The sequence below is a fragment of the Pseudophryne corroboree genome, chromosome 2 (genome assembly GCF_028390025.1).
Source record: "Pseudophryne corroboree isolate aPseCor3 chromosome 2, aPseCor3.hap2, whole genome shotgun sequence".
Taxonomy (NCBI): Eukaryota; Metazoa; Chordata; class Amphibia; order Anura; family Myobatrachidae; genus Pseudophryne; species Pseudophryne corroboree.
The window spans coordinates 597,270,238-597,293,145 of NC_086445.1; the positions used below are offsets into that span (position 1 = coordinate 597,270,238).

At 47.7% G+C, this 22,908-nt stretch overlaps 1 protein-coding gene across 1 annotated transcript in view; it reads left to right on the forward strand.

Moving 5' to 3' along the window:
- The first annotated feature begins 20,895 nt into the window (after window positions 1–20,895).
- LOC135038474 (lysophospholipid acyltransferase 2-like) overlaps window positions 20,896–22,908 on the forward strand; it is a 64,799-nt gene continuing 62,786 nt past the window's right edge. The window contains exon 1 of the mRNA XM_063954656.1: window positions 20,896–21,119. The gene's annotated coding sequence lies outside the window, so the exon portion shown is untranslated. The remainder of the gene's footprint in view (window positions 21,120–22,908) is intronic.

Below are 22,908 nucleotides of genomic sequence, written 5' to 3' on the forward strand. Positions count from 1 at the left end.
AAAAAAATGACAGGGGTTCCCCCATATTTAAGCAACCAGCATCGGGCTCTGCGCCTGGTCCTGGTCCCAAAAATACGGGGGACAAAAAGAGTAGGGGTCCCCCGTATTTTTAAAACCAGCACCGGGCTCCACTAGCTGGACAGATAATGCCACAGCCGGGGGTCACTTTTATATAGTGCCCTGCGGCCGTGGCATCAAAAATCCAACTAGTCACCCCTGGCCGGGGTACCCTGGGGGAGTGGGGACCCCTTCAATCAAGGGGTCCCCCCCCCCAGCCACCCAAGGGCCAGGGGTGAAGCCCGAGGCTGTCCCCCCCCCCCCCCCATCCAATGGGCTGCGGATGGGAGGGCTGATAGCCTTTGTTGTAAAATAAAAGATATTGTTTTTAGTAGCAGTACTACAAGTCCCAGCAAGCCTCCCCCGCATGCTGGTACTTGGAGAACCACAAGTACCAGCATGCGGCGGAAAAACGGGCCCGCTGGTACCTGTAGTACTACCACTAAAAAAATACCCAAAAAAACACAAGACACACACACCGTGAAAGTATAATTTTATTACATACATACACACATACATACATACTTACCTTATGTTCCCACGCAGGTCGGTCCTCTTCTCCAGTAGAATCCAAGGGGTACCTGTTGAAGAAATTCTACTCACCAGATCCAGTGGTCCAGGCTCCTCGGCAAATCCAGGGATAATCCACGTACTTGAATAAAACAAAAAAACGGTTGCCCGACCACGAACTGAAAGGTGACCCATGTTTGCACATGGGTCACCTTTCCACGAATGCCAGAAACCCACTTTGCCTTCTGGCTAAGTGCGTTTCTTCAGCCAATCAGGGAGTGCCACGTTGTAGCACTCTCCTGATCAGCTGTGTGCTCCTGTCCTCACTGACAGGCAGCACGCGGCAGTGTTACAATGTAGCGCCTATGCGCTACATTGTAACCAATGATGGGAACTTTCTGCTCAGCGGTGACGTCACTTTAGGTCAACCGCAGGGCAGAAAGTTCCCATCATTGGTTACAATGTAGCGCATAGGCGCTACATTGTAACACTGCCGTGTGCCGCCTGTCAGTGAGGACAGGAGCACACAGCTGATCAGGAGAGTGCTACAACGTGGCACTCCCTGATTGGCTGAAGAAACCCACTTAGCCAGAAGGCAAAGTGGGTTTCTGGCATTCGTGGAAAGGTGACCCATGTGCAAACATGGGTCACCTTTCAGTTCGTGGTCGGGCAACCGTTTTTTTGTTTTATTCAAGTACGTGGATTATCCCTGGATTTGCCGAGGAGCCTGGACCACTGGATCTGGTGAGTAGAATTTCTTCAACAGGTACCCCTTGGATTCTACTGGAGAAGAGGACCGACCTGCGTGGGAACATAAGGTAAGTATGTATGTATGTGTGTATGTATGTAATAAAATTATACTTTCACGGTGTGTGTGTCTTGTGTTTTTTTGGGTATTTTTTTAGTGGTAGTACTACAGGTACCAGCGGGCCCGTTTTTCCGCCGCATGCTGGTACTTGTGGTTCTCCAAGTACCAGCATGCGGGGGAGGCTTGCTGGGACTTGTAGTACTGCTACTAAAAACAATATCTTTTATTTTACAACAAAGGCTATCAGCCCTCCCATCCGCAGCCCATTGGATGGGGGGGGACAGCCTCGGGCTTCACCCCTGGCCCTTGGGTGGCTGGGGGGGGGGGACCCCTTGATTGAAGGGGTTCCCACTCCCCCAGGGTACCCCGGCCAGGGGTGACTAGTTGGATTTTTGATGCCACGGCCGCAGGGCGCTGTATAAAAGTGACCCCCGGCTGTGGCATTATCTGTCCAGCTAGTGGAGCCCGGTGCTGGTTTTAAAAATACGGGGGACCCCTACTCTTTTTGTCCCCCGTATTTTTGGGACCAGGACCAGGCGCAGAGCCCGATGCTGGTTGCTTAAATATGGGGGAACCCCTGTCATTTTTTTCACCATATTTCTGCAACCAGGATCGGCTCAAAGAGCCCGAGGCTGGTTATGCTTAGGAGGGGGGACCCCACGCAATTTTTTTTTTAAAAATAAGCACTTTCCCACCCCTTCCCACTGATATACATGCACGGATCTCATGGATCCGTGCATGCCTATCCAATCACGAATAAAAAAAAAAGGTCTGTTTTTTTTTAGCACTTTTTTACGAGTTGTAATTTTTCACGGCAGTGTTTGTTCTTTTTTGGCTTTGCACTTCTTAGTAAATGACCGAGATTCATACTTAAACAGCCGCGTTTTGACCGATGGTGTATTCATTCGTAATTTTTTACCTGAACTTGCAAAAAATTACGAATGCCCTCATCACTGCCGTGATTAGTGTTTAGTAAATGACCGAGATTAACCGAGATGACACTTTGAAGAAAAAACGGCATCTCGGTCAAAATCGGGAGCTTAGTAAATATACCCCAATGTGTTTGTTATACTAACAGTTTCCAATAGGCGATAGGCCACAGATATCCCCAAATTTATTTAGCATACACCAGAGGTGGCCAAAAGGTCGCTCGCGATCTACCGGTAGCTCGCGGAGCTCCCGCCGGTAGATAGCGACCAACTTCTGCATTCCAGTGTAACTTGCCACCTCTGTGAGTCCCGTTCCCAATGAGGCATTGCGCGGGTGACGTCATGACGTCAGCCGCGCACCCGCGCTATGCATCATTAGGAACGCGAACTGAGGAGCCTCTGCGCCTGTTGGATCTTGTTTGATTCAGTCAGCTCAGGCGGGAACAGGCACACTGACAGTGCCAGCCCAGTGGGGAGCCAGCCAGCGATCCAGCCACCGGGGATCCAGCAGACCAGGCAGTTCAGGTACATTGTCCTGGAGGGGAAGGCTGAGCACTAATGGAATAATTAAAGGAGGTCTTATTTTAAGTGTTGCTAGTTGAGCAGGGCATCACTCATGGCAGTTTGCATTGAAGGGCAAGTGGAGCCATTGCTATTCCTCCTGGAATTTTGCCATAACCTGTAATATTTTTATATATGTGTTATTACTGACTTGTCTAATTTGACATATCATTTTTTAGCCTGCCTGCAATGAATTTGCTAATAGCTCCCCACTCAGTTCCTGTGCTCAGCATGTGATGCAGAGAATGACCATATCTGTAATCTGGCACTGTGGGGGCATATCTAGTACTGTGGGCACATGGCACTGTGGGGGCATATCTGTATCTGACACTGTGGGGGCATATCTAGCACTGTGGGCACATGGCACTGTGGGGGGATATCTAGCACTGTGGGCACATGGCACTGTGGGGGCATATCTGGCACTGTGGGCACATGGCACTGTGGGGGCATATCTGTATCTGGCATTGTGGGGGCATATCTAGCACTGTGGGCACATGGCACTGTGGGGGCATATCTGGCACTGTGGGGGCATATCTGTATCTGGCATTGTGGCGGCATATCTGGCACTGTGGGGGCATATCTGTATCTGGCACTGTGGGGGGCATATCTGGCACTGTGGGGGCATATGTGTATCTGGCACTGTGGGGGCATATGTGTTTGAGGTTTTTACCTGTGGGGGCCAATGTGTTATTTAGTGCGAGACAGTCATTACATTCTGTGCAGCAAGGTTACGTCCCTTTTTTCGTTATACCACACCCACTGTTTTGTTATGCCATGCCCCTTTTTTGGGCGCGCACCTGCGGCGCGCGCTGTTATTCCACCTAGGCAGATCGCAAAAGCTTTTCAGCTTTCAAAGTAGATCGCCGACTCCAAAAGTCTGGCCACCCCTGGCATACACACTGCCTCTGCTCATGAGGCCTATCGGAAACTGTTAGTATAACAAACACTTTGAGTCTCCGTGGAGACTGGGGCAGATGTATTAACCTGGAGAAGGCATAAGGAAGTGATAAACCAGTGATATGTGCAAGATGATAAAGGCAGCAGCCAATCAGATCCTAACTGTTAATTTACATCTTGGATCTGATTGGCTGGTGCCTTTATCACCTTGCACATATCACTGGTTTAGCACTTCCTTATGCCTTCTCCAGGTTAATACATCTGCCCCAGTATTCCTTATCTTACCACAATAAATGCTGGGTAGAAAGAAGGTTGTTTGGTTCATACAATCAAGATAATCAAGAAAATTACATTCAAGAAGAATTAAATTACTGTGCCGGTAGTTAATGAAGACAATAACATTCACGAAGTATAAAATCACTTTGAGGCATTCAAAAAAGACTAATTCAATCGACAGCTCACAATACACTGTCGATTGAACAGTGGTGCAGGTAGAAAAACCCTTGGTCCATTCCTTTAACTCTCGCTGTGCCAGTAATTAAGTTACAAAGTTAGCAAACACTGTTTTATACAAATAAGGGGGACATGTACTAAGCCATGATAAAAGTGGAGAAGTGAACTAGTGGAGAAGTTGCCCATGGCAACCAAACAGCATTGACGTAACATTTATAATTTGAATACTATAAAGCAGGCATTCCCAACCGCGGTCCTCAAGGCACACCAACAGTGCAGGTTTTAATGATATCCAGGCTTCAGCACAGATGGTTAAATCAAAATACCTGAGGTACTAATTAAGTCACCTGTGTTCAAGCCTGGATATCACTAAAACCAGGACTGTTAGTGTGCCTTGAGTACCGAGGTTGGGAAACACTGCTATAAACGTATACAGAACAGCTGATTGGTTGCCATGGGCAACTTATCCACTGGCTCACTGCTCCACTTTTATCACTGCTTAGCACATGTCCCCTTAAAGGAGCATACACATTTTTCGCTAGGGTGCCACAGACACAATCTCCATGGACCAGGTGAGAGATGGATCTAGAGATAGCATTTAGTTAAGTTTGTTTAAATGTATATATTGTTATGAAACACAGTTAATACATACAGTGGTGTACAAATGAGTCATGCGAGAGCTTGTGTTTTACTTTTCTTAAAAAAAAATTACATGCAATTCTGTACATATAATACTCAATGTATACACTATTAGCTGCAATAAATTATTTAAAGCTTTTATTTTAGTTTTTAAGAAGTTGCTCTTGTTTATTATTCCTTTTGCAGTTCTTACCATTCCCAGAAGTCTGTTCCACACTGTTGAAGATACATTAGTGCACCACCAGCAGCTAGTTTCTTTGTAAGTTCTTGCTTATTTTCCTGGATAAATTACACTTAAGGGGGGTACACACGTGGAGATGTGTGCTGAGTGAGCTAGCACAAACCGCTAAGCACACATCTCTCCCCCCGCTCAGCACACAGCGCAATGTGTGCTGAGTGAGGGGGGGGGGGGGGGCGAAGTTCACTTCACACAGCGGTGAAGTGAGCGATGTACTGGATTGTGCCTGCATGCCAATCTAGTACCGACGACAGCGACGCGCAGGGCCACGCATCGCCATCACTATGGGGCATACACACTGAGAGATACGTGCTTAATTTCTAAGCAATCTAGTCAGATTGCTTAGAAATTAAGCATGGATCTCTCCGTGTGTACCCCCCTTTAGTTTCTGGGTCTTATATTTTTGTTCTCATCTGCGTTTTTCCTTCTGTTTTGGTGACACAGATCAGGTTTAATCTATTTTGCTGTGAGCCATGAAACAGCCAACAGAGAGAGTTAAACATCTAGAGATGGATGGTTTGTAATACCCATATCTTCCACATCCTGATTTTAGTAAACTCAGAGGTGTCTTAATTTGGCGAGGTAGGTTGCCTAGTATTCAAAATGGTATGTTTGTTGGTTTACCTTATTATTCTCACACATTTTATATGTTTCATTAAAACTAGCAAGAAAATACCTTTGACTCTGAACTGTCTTTTGTTCCACACATTTAATCTGTCTCTAAATCATGTTACATGCACCTAAAAAACATATCCAAAATACGCCCTTATTTTACACAAGACACTGCAAAAACTCTAATCCATGCACTCCTCTCCCGCATTGATTATTGTAATAGTCTCCTTACTGGTCTTCCCAAACATAGGCTCTCACCACTACAATCCATTTTAAATGCAGCTGCGAGGCTAATCTTCCTCGCTAGACGTTCATCGTCTACTGATCCGCTCTGTCAGTCCCTCCATTGGTTACCGGCAGTGCTTAAAGTGGTCGTAGAGAGGTGGTGGAACTCCCCCACACCCCCCGGCGCCCATGCAATAAAGGTATTGAGCGCGTCGTAGGTGAGCGCCCCAAAAAGGGACGTGGTCTAAAAAAGAAAGGGGAGTGGTCACACAATAGTAATAATGCCCACAGTAGTAGCACCCCCAATACACATAATGCAGACAGTAGTAGCACCCCGTAATACACAATGCCCAGTATCACTGACCTGGTTTGGAAGTGTTGTGGACTCTGGGTTTCTTCCGGTGACCGGGAAGAGGAACCGCCACTGGGTCGCAGTAGAGATGACCGAATGCAGGTTTTCCTCATGCAGGATTAGGACGGTAGGCAGAAGGCATGGGTGGACGCTTGAAGGTCTCCTGAAAGACAAGACTTGCCAAGGTGCTGATGAATTGGTGAAGAATACCATAAGCTCACTGAGAGCGATGCTGAGGTGCTAGAGGCACGGAGGTGCTAGAGGCACTGAGGTGCTACAGGCATTGAGGTGCTTGAAGGCGCTGAAGCACTTGGAGACGCTGAGGTGCTTGGAGGCACGGAGGTGCTGGAGGCACGGAGGGGCTTGGAGGCACGGAGGTGCTTGGAGGCACGGAGGTGCTGGAGGCACTGAGGTGCTTGGAGGCACGGAGGTGCTTGGAGGTTCGTCTGGAAGTGCTGACGCCACAGGGATACGGGAGCTCTGGAGATCACAACTACAGCAGCAGTAACGATGATACTCAGGCGCCGGAGCTCTGCCCGGCGTCTGAATTTGTACTTCCCGCCAGCACCTGATTGGGGAAGCGCCGATGACGTCCCCCAGTGGACGCCGGGCGCACCCGCGACGTCCACACTACGAGCGCCGGACGGAGCGCCGGGTGCCGGAGACCGCCAGAGAGGACGGCCGCCCGGAGAGGCAAGTACGGCGGCCGCGACAGCGGCATGACAGTACCCCCTCCTCTAGGAGTGGCCCCTGGACACTTTCCTGGTTTCGTAGGGTGTCTAGAATGGAAAATCCGGATTAGTCGAGGAGCCGAGACCTCAGAAGCCTTTATCCAACTTCTCTCCTCAGGACCATACCCTTTCCATTCCACCAGATATTGCAGATTCTTGTGAAGGTAACGAGAGTCCAGAATAGTTTTGATCTCGAAGTCTGTTCCTGTTTCAGTTTCCACTGAGGTAGGGCTAGAGGACTTTGAAAACGATTAAGGACAAGAGGACCACGGGATTCAGGACTTGTAGCACAGGGTAAGGACCGATGAATCTTGAAGCAAACTTCATAGTGGGCACCTTCAACCGGAGATTACGTGTGGACAGCCATACCCTATCACCAACCTTGTATTGAGGAGCGGCTCGCCGGTTCTTATCTGCGAATAACTTGTATCGGACTGAAACCTTTTTAAGACTAGCATGAATCTTACTCCAAATTTGTCTGAAGTGTAGTAGAGTGGACGTTACAGCTGGAACCTCTTCTGTCGGAAGACTTGGTAATTCCGGAACTCGTGGGTGGAACCCATAGTTGACGAAGAACGGAGACTCACCAGTGGAAGAATGAAATGAATGGTTATGGGCAAACTCCGCCCAAGGTAACAACTCCACCCAGTTGTCCTGTGAAGGGGAGAGATAAAGGCGGAGGAAAGTCTCTAGATCTTGATTGACTCGTTCCGTTTGTCCATTCGTTTGGGGATGATAAACGGATGAAAACTTAAGTTTAATCTGCAAGGCAGAGCAGAGAGCTTTCCAAAACCTTGCGGTGAACTGTACCCCTCAATCAGAGACTATTTCCTGAGGCAACCTATGCAATCGAAAATGTTCTCGGATGAATAATAGAGCTAGTTTAGGAGCTGTCGGCAGACCAGTCAATGGAACAAAGTGTGCCATCTTCGAAAAACGGTCGACGATCACCCAGACGGTGTTGCAACCTTTGGAACAGGGCAAGTCAGTGATGAAGTCCATGGAAATGTGAGTCCAGGGTTTCAGAGGAATGGGCAGAGGACGAAGCAACCCAGCAAGAGGCAGGCGAGGAGATTTATGTTGTGTACACTGTGGACAAGAATTAACGTAATCCTGTACATCCTTTCTCATGGTTTCCCACCAGTAAGATCTTTGCAGAAACTTGTACATCTTCTGGGCGCCGGGATCACCGGAAAACTTGGAGATATGGGCCCACTGTAGTATTCTTGGCCAGAATTTAGCTGGTACGGACATTCTTCCTGGGGGAGGAGCTGGAGTAGTTGAGGCAGCGGAGACAGAAATTGGATTTAGAATTAAACTCCGCTCGAAAGAATCATCTTCGTCTGTGGAAGTTTGTGAACTGGACAACGCATCCGCTTTAGTATTGAAAGTCCCGGCCCGGTACTTGATAACAAAAGAAAATCGAGTGAAGAAGAGTGCCCATCTAGCTTGGCAAGGATTCAAGCATTGTGCGGTTTTGATATACAACAAATTTTTGTGATCAGTGTAAATGGTAATCACATGTTTGGCCCCTTCTAAGAGATATCTCCACTCTTCCAAGGCAGATTTAATTGCCAAAAGTTCCTGGTCTCCAATAGTGTAATTTCGTTCGGCCGGAGAGAATTTACGAGAGTGGAAGCCACACGGATGTAATTTCTTATCTGAGGAGTACTGAGAGAGAACGGCCCAAACTCCGACCGAAGATGCGTCAACTTCTAGGAAGAAAGGTTCTTCGAAATTTGGTTGTTGGAGTACTGGAGCGGACATGAAAGCTGATTTCAAGTGGGAAAAAGCCTCAATGGCTTCGGGAGGCCACAAACTCGGGTTAGAGCCCTTTCTCGTCAAGGCAGTAATGGGCGCAACAATTGTGGAGAAACCCCTAACGAATTTCCTGTAGTAATTCACAAAGCCCAGGAATCTTTGTATTGCTTTCAAAGAGAGAGGCTGAGTCCAGTCACGAATGGCAGAGAGCTTCTCCGGATCCATGCGAAGCTCCGTCCCCGAGATGATATAACCAAGGAACGGAACCGATGTCACTTCGAAGGTACACTTGGAGAACTTAGCATAGAGATGATTCTTTCATAAACGGTGGAGCACCTCTTTGACCTGAGTCCTGTGTTCAACAAGATCTTTGGAAAAAATCAGTATGTCGTCTAAATATACCACAACACTTCGATATAACATGTCTCGGAAGATTTCGTTGACGAATCCCTGGAAGACGGCAGGAGCGTTACTAAGGGCCAAATGGCATCACCAGGTATTCGTAATGCCCATCCCGGGTATTGAAGGCGGTCTTCCATTCATTAGATTATAAGCTCCCCTCAAATTGAGCTTGGAGAAAACGCGGGCGCCACGAACCTTATCAAATAACTCTGTGATTAGTGGCAAGAGGTATTTATTCTTGATGGTGATATCGTTTAAGCCGCGGTAGTCGATACATGGTCTCAACCCCCCGTCGTCCTTCTTCACGAAAAAGAAGCCCGCTCCAGCAGGGGAGGAAGAGGGGCGAATGAATCCCTTGAGCAGATTGGACTTAATATAGTCCGACATAGCTTGAGTCTCGGGAAGTGACAAAGGATATGTGCGGCCACGGGGCGGCATCTTCCCTGGGATAAGGTCAATAGGGCAGTCCCAAGGCCTATGAGGTGGTAACTGGTCAGCCGCCTGTTCTAAAAACACATCCTTGAACCCCTGATACGCCTCCGGAATATGCTCTTCATCCGACTTAGAAGAGACACGGAGCGGACAAACGGGAGTGAGACAGTTAGCATGACAAAAAGAACTCCAAGACAGAATTTGAGAGGACTTCCAGTCAATGTGGGGATTATGAATTTTGAGCCAAGGCATTCCGAGGACCAGATCATGATGCATTTCCGGAATCACCAAGAATTCCAGACATTCTTGATGTAGAGCCCCGACCTGCAGCTTAACTGGCTCCGTGCGCCACGTTATGAGACCCTTGGAAATTCTAGTACCATTGATAGCCGTCAACTAAATAGGCCGCTCGATAGGCCGTACCTTTAAATCCATGCTTTGGACACAGGAAGAAGAAACGAAGTTCCCCGCAGCTCCGGAATCCAACAGGGCCTCACAAGACTTGGAGACTGACTTGGTGATTAAAGACACAGGGAGCAAACAATTGAAAATCGGAGAAGATTTAGTCGTGACCCCCAACTTGACTACTCCAGAACAAGCTAGGCCTGCCCGTTTCCCGGACGAGATTTACAAAACTTGAGGAAATGATCTGCGGCTCCACAGTAAAGGCAAAGTTTACCCTCACAACGACGCTGTCGTTCCTCCGGAGACAGTCTGGACCGGTTAATTTGCATGGGATCGTCCGAGCTGGGCACAGCCGCCGGCCTAGGAGGAGGATGCCGGAACCTGGAACGATCTGAACGACTACGTTCTCCTCCACGCTCCTGCATCCGAAGATCCACCTTGACGCAAAGGGAGATCAACTCTTCTAATGGATCTGGCAGATCCCTAGTGACCAACTCATCTTTCAGCCGGTCGGAGAGACCGTTCCAGAAGGCAGCCCTCAGGGTGTCATTATTCCAGTGAAGTTCAGAGGCAATGGTCTGGAAATGAACCACGTACTGACCCACGGAGCGGGAGCCCTGACGAACACGGAGCAAGTCAGAAGAAGCAGTGGTCATCCTGCCGGGCTCGTCAAAGATTCTTCGAAAGGACGTAATGAAGTTGGTGTAGTTGGAAACCACGGGATCAGATTGTTCCCATAACGGAGACACCCAATCCAACGCTGACCTTTCAAGCAGGGAAATGATATACGCTACCTTAGACCGATCCGTAGGGAAATTATGAGAGAGAAGCTCGAAGTGCACCTCGCACTGGTTTAGAAAACCACGGCAATTCTTTGGATTCCCATTATAGAGGGAAGGAGTAGGAAGCTGAAGGCGTGACCTGGTGCCGGCCGGAGGTTGGGCGTTACTAGAAACGGCAACTGGAGCAGTTACGGGAACTGAAACCGGAATTACGGAAGCTAAAGATGCTTGAATTTGATCCAATCGGCCGGACAATTCCTGGAGATATTGCATCACCTGGCCCTGTATCGCCTCCTGAGTCTGAACTCGGGAAGCCAAACTTTTGGATGGCACTCGACTCTGTGTTCCGATCCCCCGGGTCCATGGATCCTGGTTTGGAAGTGTTGTGGACTCGGGGTTTCTTCCGATGACCGGGAAGAGGAACCGCCACTGGGTCGAAGTAGAGATGGCCGAATGTAGGTTTTCCTCATGCAGGATTAGGACGGTAGGCAGAAGGCACGGGTGGACGCTTGAAGGTCTCCTGAAAGACAAGACTTGCAAAGGTGCTGATGAATTGGTGAAGAATACCATAAGCTCACTGAGAGCGATGCTGAGGTGCTAGAGGCACTGAGGTGCTAGAGGCACTGAGGTGCTAGAGGCATTGAGGTGCTTGAAGGCGCTGAAGCGCTTGGAGACGCTGAGGTGCTTGGAGGCACGGATGTGCTTGGAGGCACGGAGGTGCTTGGAGGCACGGAGGTGCTTGGCGGCACGGAGGTGCTGGAGGCACGGAGGTGCTTGGAGGCACGGAGGTGCTGGAGGCACGGAGTTGCTTGGAGGCACGGAGTTGCTTGGAGGCACGGAGGTGCTTGGAGGCACGGGGGTGCTTGGAGGTCCGTCTGGAAGTGCTGACGCCACAGGGATACGGGAGCTCTGGAGATCACAACTACAGCAGCAGTAACGATGATACTCAGGCGCCGGAGCTCTGCCCGGCGTCTGAATTTGTACTTCCCGCCAGCACCTGATTGGGGAAGCGCCGATGACGTCACCCGTCCCCCAGTGGACGCCGGGCGCACCCGCAACGTCCACACTACGAGCGCCGGGTGCCGGAGACCGCCAGAGAGGACGGCCGCCTGGAGAGCCAGCACCCCCGGAGAGGCAAGTACGGCGCCGCGACGGCGGCATGACACCCAGTAGCGCCCCTTTTACAATGCCCACAGTAGTAGTGCTCCTTATGCAATGTCCACTGTACTGGTAGTGTCCACAGTGGTAGTGCCCCTTATATAGAGCCCATAGTAGTGGTGCCCCTTATGCAATGCCCCCAGTAGTGATGCCCCTTATGTCCCCAGGAGTGATGGAGTGATGCCCCTTATGAAGTGCCCCCTTTACAATGCCCTCATTAGTAGTGCCCTCATTAGTAATGCCCTTAATGGTAATGCCCCTGTATAGTATTGCCCCCAGTAGTAATGTCGCCTGTAGTAATGCCCCCAGTAGTTTAGCCCATGCAGTTTAGCCCCATGTAGTTTGCCCCCAGTAGTAATGCCCCCAGTAGTAATGCGCCCGTGTAGTTATGCCCCCAGTAGCTTGCCCCAAGTAGTAATGCCCCCAGTAGTTTAGCCCCTGTAGTTATGCCCCCAGTAGTAATGCCCCTGTAGTTATACCCCCAGTAGTAATACCCCTGTAGTTATACCCCCAATAGTAATGCCCCTGTAGTAATACCCCCAGTAGTAATGCACCCCTGTAGATTTGCCCCATGTAGTTTGCCCCCAGTAGTTTGCCCCAAATAGTAATGCCCCCAGTAGCTTGCCCCCTTGTAGTTTGCCCCCAGTAGTTTGCCCCAAGTAGTAATGCCCCAGTAGCTTGCCCCATTGTAGTTAGCCCTTGTAGTTTAGCCCCCCTGTAGTTATGCCCCCAGTAGTAGTCACACGTTTAAAAAAAAAAAAACATATTTACCAATCCCTGCTCCCGCTGTGATCCTCCTGGCGTCCGCTTCACTCCGCTCCCCAGCACTATGAGAGAGACGTCATGACGTCTCTCTTCATGGCGTGCACTGAGCTGGGAGCCAGAAGCAGGAGCTCAGTAGTGAGCGCCTGCCGCCGGCTGTGCAGGGAGAGCCGGGCGCCGCTGATAACACAATCACAGCGGGAACCCGGCATCTCCCTGTGCGGCGCCGGCACACATCGGGTTAGGTGAGCCGGAGGAGGCGGAACTGCGTTCCGTCTCCAAGTGGAACTGACTTAAAGCAGTTCCACCCCTTTATGGCTCACTTTAACCCCCTGGTTACCGGTATTCTACTGTGTTAAATATAAAATACTTTTTACTTACATACAAGGCTGTTAACCAAACTGCACCATCATACATCTCCTCACTCATCTTAAAATATCTCCCTACCCGACCTCTTCGCTCTGCACAAGATCTGCATCTCTCATCCACATGTATTACTTGTTCCCACTCAAAATTACAGGACTTTATCTGGGCTTCACCCACCCTATCCCACGCACAATAAGACTCTCCTCTAGTCTCCAAACCTTTAAACGTTCCCTGAAAACTCATCTCTTCTGACAAGCCTACCAAATTCCAGACCCACCCACATAACTTTCAATGCTTCCCTATCCAATTAAATCCTCGCTGTACAGTCCACATAACCTCACATATTTTGTCTTCAACATTGCTGGGTGATCATATCATACAACCCATTAAGAAACTAGCAATCTGGTGGACTATTATGCAACAGGTAGCATCTATCCTTGTGTATCAATGCTTATTTCCGTATAGATTGTAAGCTTGCGAGCAGGGCCTTCCTACCTCTATGTCTGTCTGTCTTTGCCCAGTTTTGTTCTATTACTGTTGTTATAATTGTAAAGCGCAACGGAATATGCTGTGCTATATAAGAAACAGCTAATAAAAAAATAATAAATAAATACACTATAGAGGGGTATCCAAGTACCTAAGATAGTGCTGCAGGGGGTTTCACATCTTTCCCATATCCAATTAGCTTGCACCAAAAAAAAATTTGGGGGGGCAAATATACATAGGTCCCGCGACAACCTATTTTTGCTGGGTAAAACAGGCACATATTGTGGATTATGCACGCAAAGCATAATCCCTGATAAATACTAGCATTAGGGGATAAGCGCCAGCATCAGGGCTATTCAATTGGATAAGAGCCAGCATCGGGGCTATCCAGTTGGATAGCTCCCAGTGAATTCATTATCTGCGGTAAATTATCGTAGATAATTAAATACTCTCCAATGTGTTCAAGTGCATATTTTATTATGAAAACCTGATTCTAGAATTATTTTGTGGGATGTTTTGGAAAGGTGGATTAATACTAACGTAAAAACCACAAAGTGCTTCTTGGTGGTAGGTAGAACAAAAAAAATTATATGCACTTGCTATTAGTTTACTTTCTTGCAATTTCAATTAAAAAAGAAAAACATTTTGGGTATATTTTCTGTGCCATGGGAGGAGGTATAAACAAAATGTATTTTCTACAAATTCAAAGTCCTTTGGAAAAATACAAGGCATAATTTGTGTGGAAATTGTATAAAAAAATAACTGATATTGATGGCGAGGGTTGAGAAAACCTCAGAGGATTAGGGGTTAAACTCGGCAACAAAGAAGCACCAGTTTTTCTAGGAAACAGATTTTATAAAGGTAGCCCTGTGTGTATATAAATGTTTTGTTTGTGGCAGGGGGATGCCAACTGGGAGGTATGGGGGCGTGGCACAGCCAGGAAATAGATGCTGGGTGGTGTGGCATCTTGACTGCTTTATCATTGTCTTGTTTCTGGCACTGCAAATGTCATTATCAAGCTGCCTGTGCCCAAGTGATGTGGGCATGAAGTGGCTGCTGGGAGACTTGCCTACTTTTCCAGGCCAGCAATCCGAGATTCGGGAACCTCCCGGACATACCGGGAGAGTAAGTAAGTATGATTCATATCATCTTGTTTGGTTAAGAAGTGGAATCATCTAATGGTAACCAAAACCCTGTTGAAGAGACTAGATCTAGTCATTTACATCATTAGTAAATCACTATCCAAATAATGGATTGAGTTACAATGAAACAGTTATATTCAATTAAGACAGTTGTGCTTGAATGGTTAATACTTTGCAATGCCCTCAGAAATCTGGCTATATGACAAACATCTGTTTTGTTAGCCAGGACAACACCTAGTTCCACACCTCTCGCAACTGCTGAGTCACCTGTCTTAACCTTTCCTTGGTATTCATTTCTTATAAACAAATTCCTACATTTACTTTCTGTATGATTTATATTTAAAACGTACAAAAAAAACCAAGCCATCCTTGTGAAGTTATTATACTGGTAAAGCAATAAAAATATATACTTCAATTTGGTATTAAAATCTAAACAGGATCACAACTCCTGGGTGAGATAGGAGCGGAGATGTTTTTGAAGTCTCAGCATTGAGAATACAGTTCACATTCTCACACTTAGCACCCCTTCTTATTTCTATGTTTTCATTAATAATTGTTCTTGATTTTAGTAAGAAAGCTTACAACAAATTAAATTGATGGTACGTAATAATGAGTGGGGAGAGGCAAAAGCAGGGGGCAGGGGACAGTGATGTGCGGTGAGGTGAGGTGAGGCAGAGCCTTTCCTGTCATACTCCAGAGTTTTAACTGTATAAAGCAGTGCTTAAAGTGGTCCTAGAGAGGTGGTAAAACTCAACCCCCACGGCTGCCCCCATGCTTGTGAAATAAAGGGAAGGGGCGTGGTCACCCAAGAGTATCCCCAATTCAAATTATGCCGCACAGTAGCACAATCTTATTCACATTACACCACCCTTATTCATGTTATGACACACATTAGTGACCCTTATACACAAAGCTAGAGTGAACATATTATCCCTTTTACCTGGGACGCTCGTGGATTACACAGGTTCTGTGGCTGATTAAAACCAGTTGAAATGTAGGCTTGAAGTCAGCCAGCCACAGAACCTGTGTAATACATGAGCGTCCCAGGTAAAAGGGATAATATGGTCACTCTAACAAAGCCCACAGCACCCCAATTTCACATAATGCCTACAGTAGTAGTGCCCCTTATGCAATACCCACTGTAGTGGTAGTGCCCACAGTTGTAGTGCCCCTTATGTAGAGCCTATAGTATTGGTGCCCTTGCTTTGTATTATTCTAATTATTTTTATACTCAAAACTGTGGAGTACTGTATACTGGAGTGTGACAGGTGAAGTTCTGCTTCCTTTTCCTACCCTGACTACACATCACTGGGTATTACAGTACAGTATAGAACATGTTATAATACAAAGACAACAAATCCAGAAAAACCCAGAGAGATTGCATTTTGCATGCAATGTATCATAGTAACATAGTAACTAAGGTTGAAAAAAGACAATTGTTCATCGAGTTCAACCTATTTGTGGTCTCCTATGCAGTCTTATTATAGGACTAGTTATTTTTATGCTAGGACTAGTTATATTAACTATAATGCGTGTCTACGCACCATAACCCTGAATATTTTTATCCAATAGGAATTTATCTAACCCATTCTTAAAGGTGTTGACTGAGTTCGCCATTACTACTCTCTCAGGCACGGAATTCTTAACACGTATTGTCCTTACTGTGAAAAAACCTTTTCACCTCAATGTGCGGAAACTCCTCTAACCTAAGTGAGTGACCACGTGTCCTCTGTGCTGTTCTTATAGAAAACAGGTCCCTCCCAAGCTCTGTGTATTGACCCCTTATATATTTGTCTAGGTTGATCATGTCCCCTCTTAGTCTCCTCTTTTCCAATGTAAACATGCCTAGCCTTGCAAGCCTTTCCTCGTATCCCAGCGTCTCCATGCCCTTGATTAGTTTGGTCGCCCGCCTCTGAACCTTTTCTAGCTCCAGAATATCCTTTTTGTAATATGGTGCCCAAAATTGCACACAGTATTCAAGATGTGGCCTCACTAGTGATTTATATAATGGGAGTATAATACTCTCGTCCCTTGCATCATTAGCCTTCTTTGCTGCACTCCTACTTTGGGTACTGCTGCTTACTTTGTTATCTATGTGAACCCCAAGGTCTTTTTCCAGTACAGAATCCCCTAATATTACCCCATTTAGTATGTAGGTGTTATTTTTGGTCCTGCCCCCACAGTGCATTACCTTACACTTGTCTGTGTTGAACCTCATTCTCCATTTTGCTGCCCATGCTTCCAGTTTAGTTAAGTAGTTCTGAAGAGACTCAGCATCCCCCTCCGTATTTATAACCTTACACAATTTGGTATCGTCTGCGAAAATTGACACCATGCTCTCTAGACCTACTGTTAGGTCGTTGATGAAAATGTTGAACAAAAGTGGTCCGAGTACAGACCCTTGTGGCACACCACTTAGTACTTTAGTCCAATTTGAAAATGATCCATTGACCACAACGCGCTGCTCCCTATTATCTAACCAATTACTGACCCAAGTGCATATTGTGTTCCCTAGCCCTATTTCTTATACCTTATAGATAAGACGCATGTGTGGTACAGTGTCGAAAGCTTTGGCAAAGTCTAAAAAGATTACATCCACCTCCTTACCCTGATCAAGGTTCGCACTTACTGTTTCATAAAAGCCAAGTAAGTTGGTCTGACATGATCTGTCCTTCACAAATCCATGTTGGTTCCTTTTAATGACCTTATTTGCTTCCAGGAACTTTTGAATACTGTCCCTTAGAATACCTTCTAATACTTTCCCCACTATAGATGTAAGACTAACTGGTCTATAATTACCTGGTTCAGCTTTGCTCCCCTTTTTGAATATTGGCACTACCTCCGCTATACGCCAGCCTTTGGGAACCATACCCGATTTAACCGAATCCATGAAGATCAAAAATAGAGGTCTTGCTAGTTCAGAGTGCAGCTCCAGAAGAACCCTTGGGTGAATTCCATCTGGACCAGGTGACTTATTAATCTTTAGCTTTTTTAATCGGTCACAGACTAACTCCTCACATAAATAAGCATTTAGCAGTGGGACATTATCTTTGTTGAGATTTTGTGTTAGACCCAACATTTGGTGCTCTCTGGTAAATACCGTTGAAAAAAACTTGTTTAGTTTGTTTGCTGTATCCCATCACCGTTTGCAAGCATAGCAGCATTTAGTAATGCTGTATGCTTGTACATTTGTGGCTACAATTACAAAGGACAGCTCTCCCTGACAGAGTCCAGTTTCACTCCTAACCCATACCTCCCAACTGTCCAGATTTTTGATGGAAAAACCTGTTTTTTGGGATTGCCCCACCTGTGGCTGCAGTGTCCCATGGTGGGGGAGGCTCCCTGTCACTCTCTGCTCTTCTTAGGAGAGCTGTGGTGAATAGATGATGTGTGCATGTGCACAGTGTCTATTCACGGGAGACAGTAGGGTTGGGGGAATGGCCAGCAGCTCACAGAGAGCTGGGCATGCCCCCACAATGACAAAAATGGTAGGCATGGCTCACGATTGCACCATTCCCATGAAGCCATTCCCCCTTTTTTGGAAGTGCGCCAGAGTCACGATTCACCATTGCTAATTGTTGGGAGGTATGCCTAACCTTTACAGCTCTATCGCTCCCCTCTCCCTCCTACATCTGCCTTCCTCATTTTCCTCTACATACTCCCTTATCGCTGCCTCGGGTGTAGTATGTTATGCCGGTGATTGGGATCCCGACCGCCGGCATTCAGGCAGCAGGGTGAGCGCAAAAGATCCCCTTGCGGGCTCACTGCGCTCGCCACGCTGCGGGCATGGTATTTATTCTCCCTCCAGGGGTGTCATGGACACCCCAAGAGGGAGAATACTTGTCGGTATGCCGGCTGTCGGGATTCCAGCGTCGGTATGGTGAGCACTGGGATCCCGACAGCCGGCATATCAAATGCCTCCCCGCTGCCTCACCTCCCCATTTATTACCACCTATCACTCCCATCTCCAAGACTTCTTCCGCATTGTCCCTAAGTCATGGTATTCTCCCCTTCATCAGATTCTCTCCCTACATCTATTACTTAAAAACTAACCCTCAAAACTCACTTATTCACTCTAGCCTACCAAATCTCTGCCTGATCAGTCTTACCTCCTACATCCTTAACACCTTGTATCTCCCCAATATCCAAACTCCTTCCCCTTACATTCTAAAACTATGCTATTGAGTACAGGACTCTCCCTCCTCTTGTTTCAACCCTCCCCTAGGTTGGATGGTATTCAGTATGCCGGCTGTTGGGATCCTGGCGCTCAGTACACCGGTGCCGGAATCACAACACCCGGCATACCGACAACCATTCTCCCTCTTTGGGGTCCACGACCCCCCTGGAGGGAGAATAAATAGCGTAACGTGCCACCGTGCCCACAGTGAGCCTGCAAGGGGCTCATTTACGCTCGCCCAGCTGCCGGCATGCCGGTGGTCGGGATCCCGGCCGCCGGCATAACATACTACACCCCCTAGGTTCACTATCTCAGCCTGTTGGTATATATTATAATTCTGCCTACATTTTTTATTGTATATTGTTATACTGTATTACTTTATTTATCCTCCTGTTTTGTATCTTTGCTTTGTACTGAGCTGCGCAATTTGGTGGCACCTCATATATCTAAAAGATAAAATAATAGCATATTATTTACACAATTTTTACTCTTGGGAAGCAATTAGTTTCCCGACGGTCCGGATCCCGGCGGTCATAATACCGACGCCGGAATCCCAACATCCATGGGAATCCTTATGGTTTGAAATCCCGACCAGGGCTCGAATCCACACTCAGGGGGGGATTGTCCACTCCACCCCCCCAAGGGGGAATAAATTAGTGTGGCAAGCTAAGCTAAGCTCGCCACTAGGCCCGAAGCGTGGCGAGCACAGCGAGCCCGCGAGGGGACGCACTGCACTCGCCGTCGGGATTCTGGCGTCGGTATTATGACCGTTGGGATCCCATACTGATCCCGTATGCTTTACCATATCGTGTAATTAAAAATTAGGTTGCATATTTTATTTTATAGAAAATAAGAACAAGCACAAAGACAAAATTTATGTTTTTATTAAATACAAAGCAATAGATACATCAATTGCCTTCCTCTTTAAAATATAACATGGAAATATGTTTTATTAGTGCAGGCTGAGTGCTAATATTACTGAAATAATGCAAAAGGTTTACAAGAGACAAAAAACTACAATACATTTACCATAAATGGAAAAGATTTAGACCTATTCAGCCAATCAGATCCAGGCGCCGATTGTGGTCGTCGTCGTCATCATCATCATCATTGGTGCGTACTGTGCTCCAGGTGTTGAGCAACTTTATATGATCTACCCAGGGCTGGTGCAAGGTTCCTTGGCAAGACTTCAGCCTACTACCCCCCCCCCCCTCCCCCAACCCACATAACAATATACACCTCAGGCATTGGCATATCTATAATGGGGGCAGTGTGTGACGTGTAAACAGGCCCCTGGATCCAGGGAGGCACACACTGCACACCCTGCACCCATATAATTACACTGACCTGTGGTGGCCGGCACCGGTGGCAGCCATTTTCCCAATGATTCATACATTCGCCGTAGATATGTTCCCTGGAATTAGGGGCAGGCTCCATTTTCCCTGAGTCCTGCACATGCGCTGTAGACTCCGGCACAAAGCCAAAGTCTACAGTGCTTCAGCCACTGACAAGGAGAGGAAGGAGTCCACACGGAGCCTGTACACATGTCCATTCCTCAGGGCTGCCATCAGAAATGATGGGGCCCATCCTGTAGTTCCCCCAAACCTTACCAACTTGGGGGGTCCCTGGCAGCAGGGAGAATTGCGGGGACGGGCCAGCTGCCGGCGTACCTGCAGGGCAGGCAGCCACGGAGGCACAGCACAAAAAGAGCTGCGGTTGTAATATTCTTTCTATTAAGCTGGCCGTGAGCCAACCGGAGCTCACAGACCGGCAGCCAATCAGGAGCTGATTGGCTGCCGGTCCGTGAGCTCACGGCTGGCTCAATAGAAAGAATACAACTGCAGCACACACAGAGCTGTGGTTGTAATATTTTTTCTATTAAGCTGGCCGTGAGACAATCAGGAGCTCGCAGCCCTTGATTGGCTGCCGGTCCATGAGCTCCGATTGGCTCACGGCCGGCTCAACAGAAAGAATATAACTGCAGCTCTGTGTGCCTCCGTGGCTGCCTGCCCTGCCGGTGCGCTGGCAGCTGGCCTGTCCCCGTGATCCTCACTGCTGCCACCCGGTCCCCCTCTCAGTCAGGGCCCGGGACTGGAGTCCCCACCATCCTCTCTTAATCAATCCCTACCCCCAGATCACAATGCTCTAGGCGGCTGCCTAAAGCTGAAAAAAATGGTAGAGTCGACCCTCTTTCTACCTCCAAATAGATATGCAGTATATGCATCTGTTTAGTGGTAAGCATGCCCTTACTGTATTTTAGCCGTGACTATACATTTTCTCCCATTCCCATTCCGGCACAAAGAGTTGTAAGAGCGAAATGAGACTGTGTAACTTACAATGTATTTACGAGTACTTGAGTTGGGATGCGTTTGGCATTCCATCGGTTGGGATGCCGGCAGTCATGTGACTGACGATGGAATCCTGACAACATTCAGGAGACCGGTGCGGGAAAACCTACAACCAACATCCCAAAGGTAAGAATTGGGGTTCGGGTTAGGCACTAAGAAGGGTGGTTAGCCCTAGTTGCTACCCCTAAAAGGGGTACCCCTAGCCGCCACCCCCAGAGGGTTATCCCTAGCCGCCACCAACAGAGGGTTAGTGTAGGGGAGGGTTAAAATACTTACCCCCTCCGATTTCAGATATTCAGTGTCAGGATGCTGCTGTCGGTCATGTGACTGCCGGCATACTGAACCCCTTGAGTCTGTTGTGTGCACCTGCTTAAACAAGCAACTGATTTGCATGAGTCCTAAGACTATGAACACATGGATCTCTTGCTAGCTAGGTAGCTTTATTAAGGGTTCGAAGAATAAATGTGTTCCTTGTGTAATTTATACCCCTTTCAGGCGCCTGAGGCTGGTCACATCCGAGAGCCTGACACGGAAGCTCCCAGTGTGCGACCCGCCTCAGGCACCTCACTACCTCTTTAAGCAACCCGGCATACTGGAGATCAGTGCCGCCCGTCAACACACAGTGAACGGGAAACGGGTCACATCGACCCGGCTCCCGTTCACACCGCACAGCGAGCCGGGTTGAACACCTGTTCAGACCGCAGATGAACATGGGTATGTGCGTTCATGTGCCAATAACCCGTTTTCATAGCTGGCGGTCTGAAAGGGGTATATTTTTCATAGAGACAGCATATTCTTTAGCATTTTACAATTGGGAACAAACATAATAAAACAAGGTTTGGTATTAGCAGACACTCAAACAGGTAAGAGTTTACAATATCATTATTATTTTTATTGTTAATTTTTATGGCGCCACAATGGTGCCACAGTGCCTAAGAAAGTACATAAACAATGACCAAAACAAGAAAACAGTGACTTCAAGCGTGGCACTGTGATAGGAGGGGATCAGTACGAAATCCCGCTGGATGGGATCCCGGCGGTCGGAATACCGACACCGGAATCCCGACCGGCACAATCCTGACAGGGGGTCGAGCGCACCGCAGCCCCTTGCGAGCTCGCTGCGCTCGCCACGCTGCGGGCGCGGTGCCTCGCTATGCTCGGCACACTAATTTATTCTCCCTCTATGGGTGTCGTGGACACCCACAGAGGGAGAATATGTCGGAATTGTGCCAGTCGGGATTCCGGTGTCGGTATTCCGACCGGCGGGATCTTGACCACATCCCGATAGGAGACCCATTTTGCAATAAGACGGTTCGTGAAATATCATCCCTGCTGGAAATTCCACGGCCAACTGTGAGTGATATTCTACAAAAGTGGAAGCATTTAGGAACAACAGCAACTGGAAGACCACGTAAAACCACAGAGCGGGGTCAACGACTGCTAATGCTCATGGTGCGTAAAAGTCGCCAACGCTCTGCTGATTCCATAGCTGAAGAGTTCCAGATTTCCACTGACCTTAATGTAAGCACAAAAACTGTGCGGCTGGAGCTTAATGGAATGGGTTTTTATGGGCTAGCAGCTGCATGTATGCCTCACATCACCAAGTCCAATGCCAAGCGTCGGATGGAGTAGTCTTTTTTCTACCAAGGGCCATTTAGGTATTTATAAAATCCTT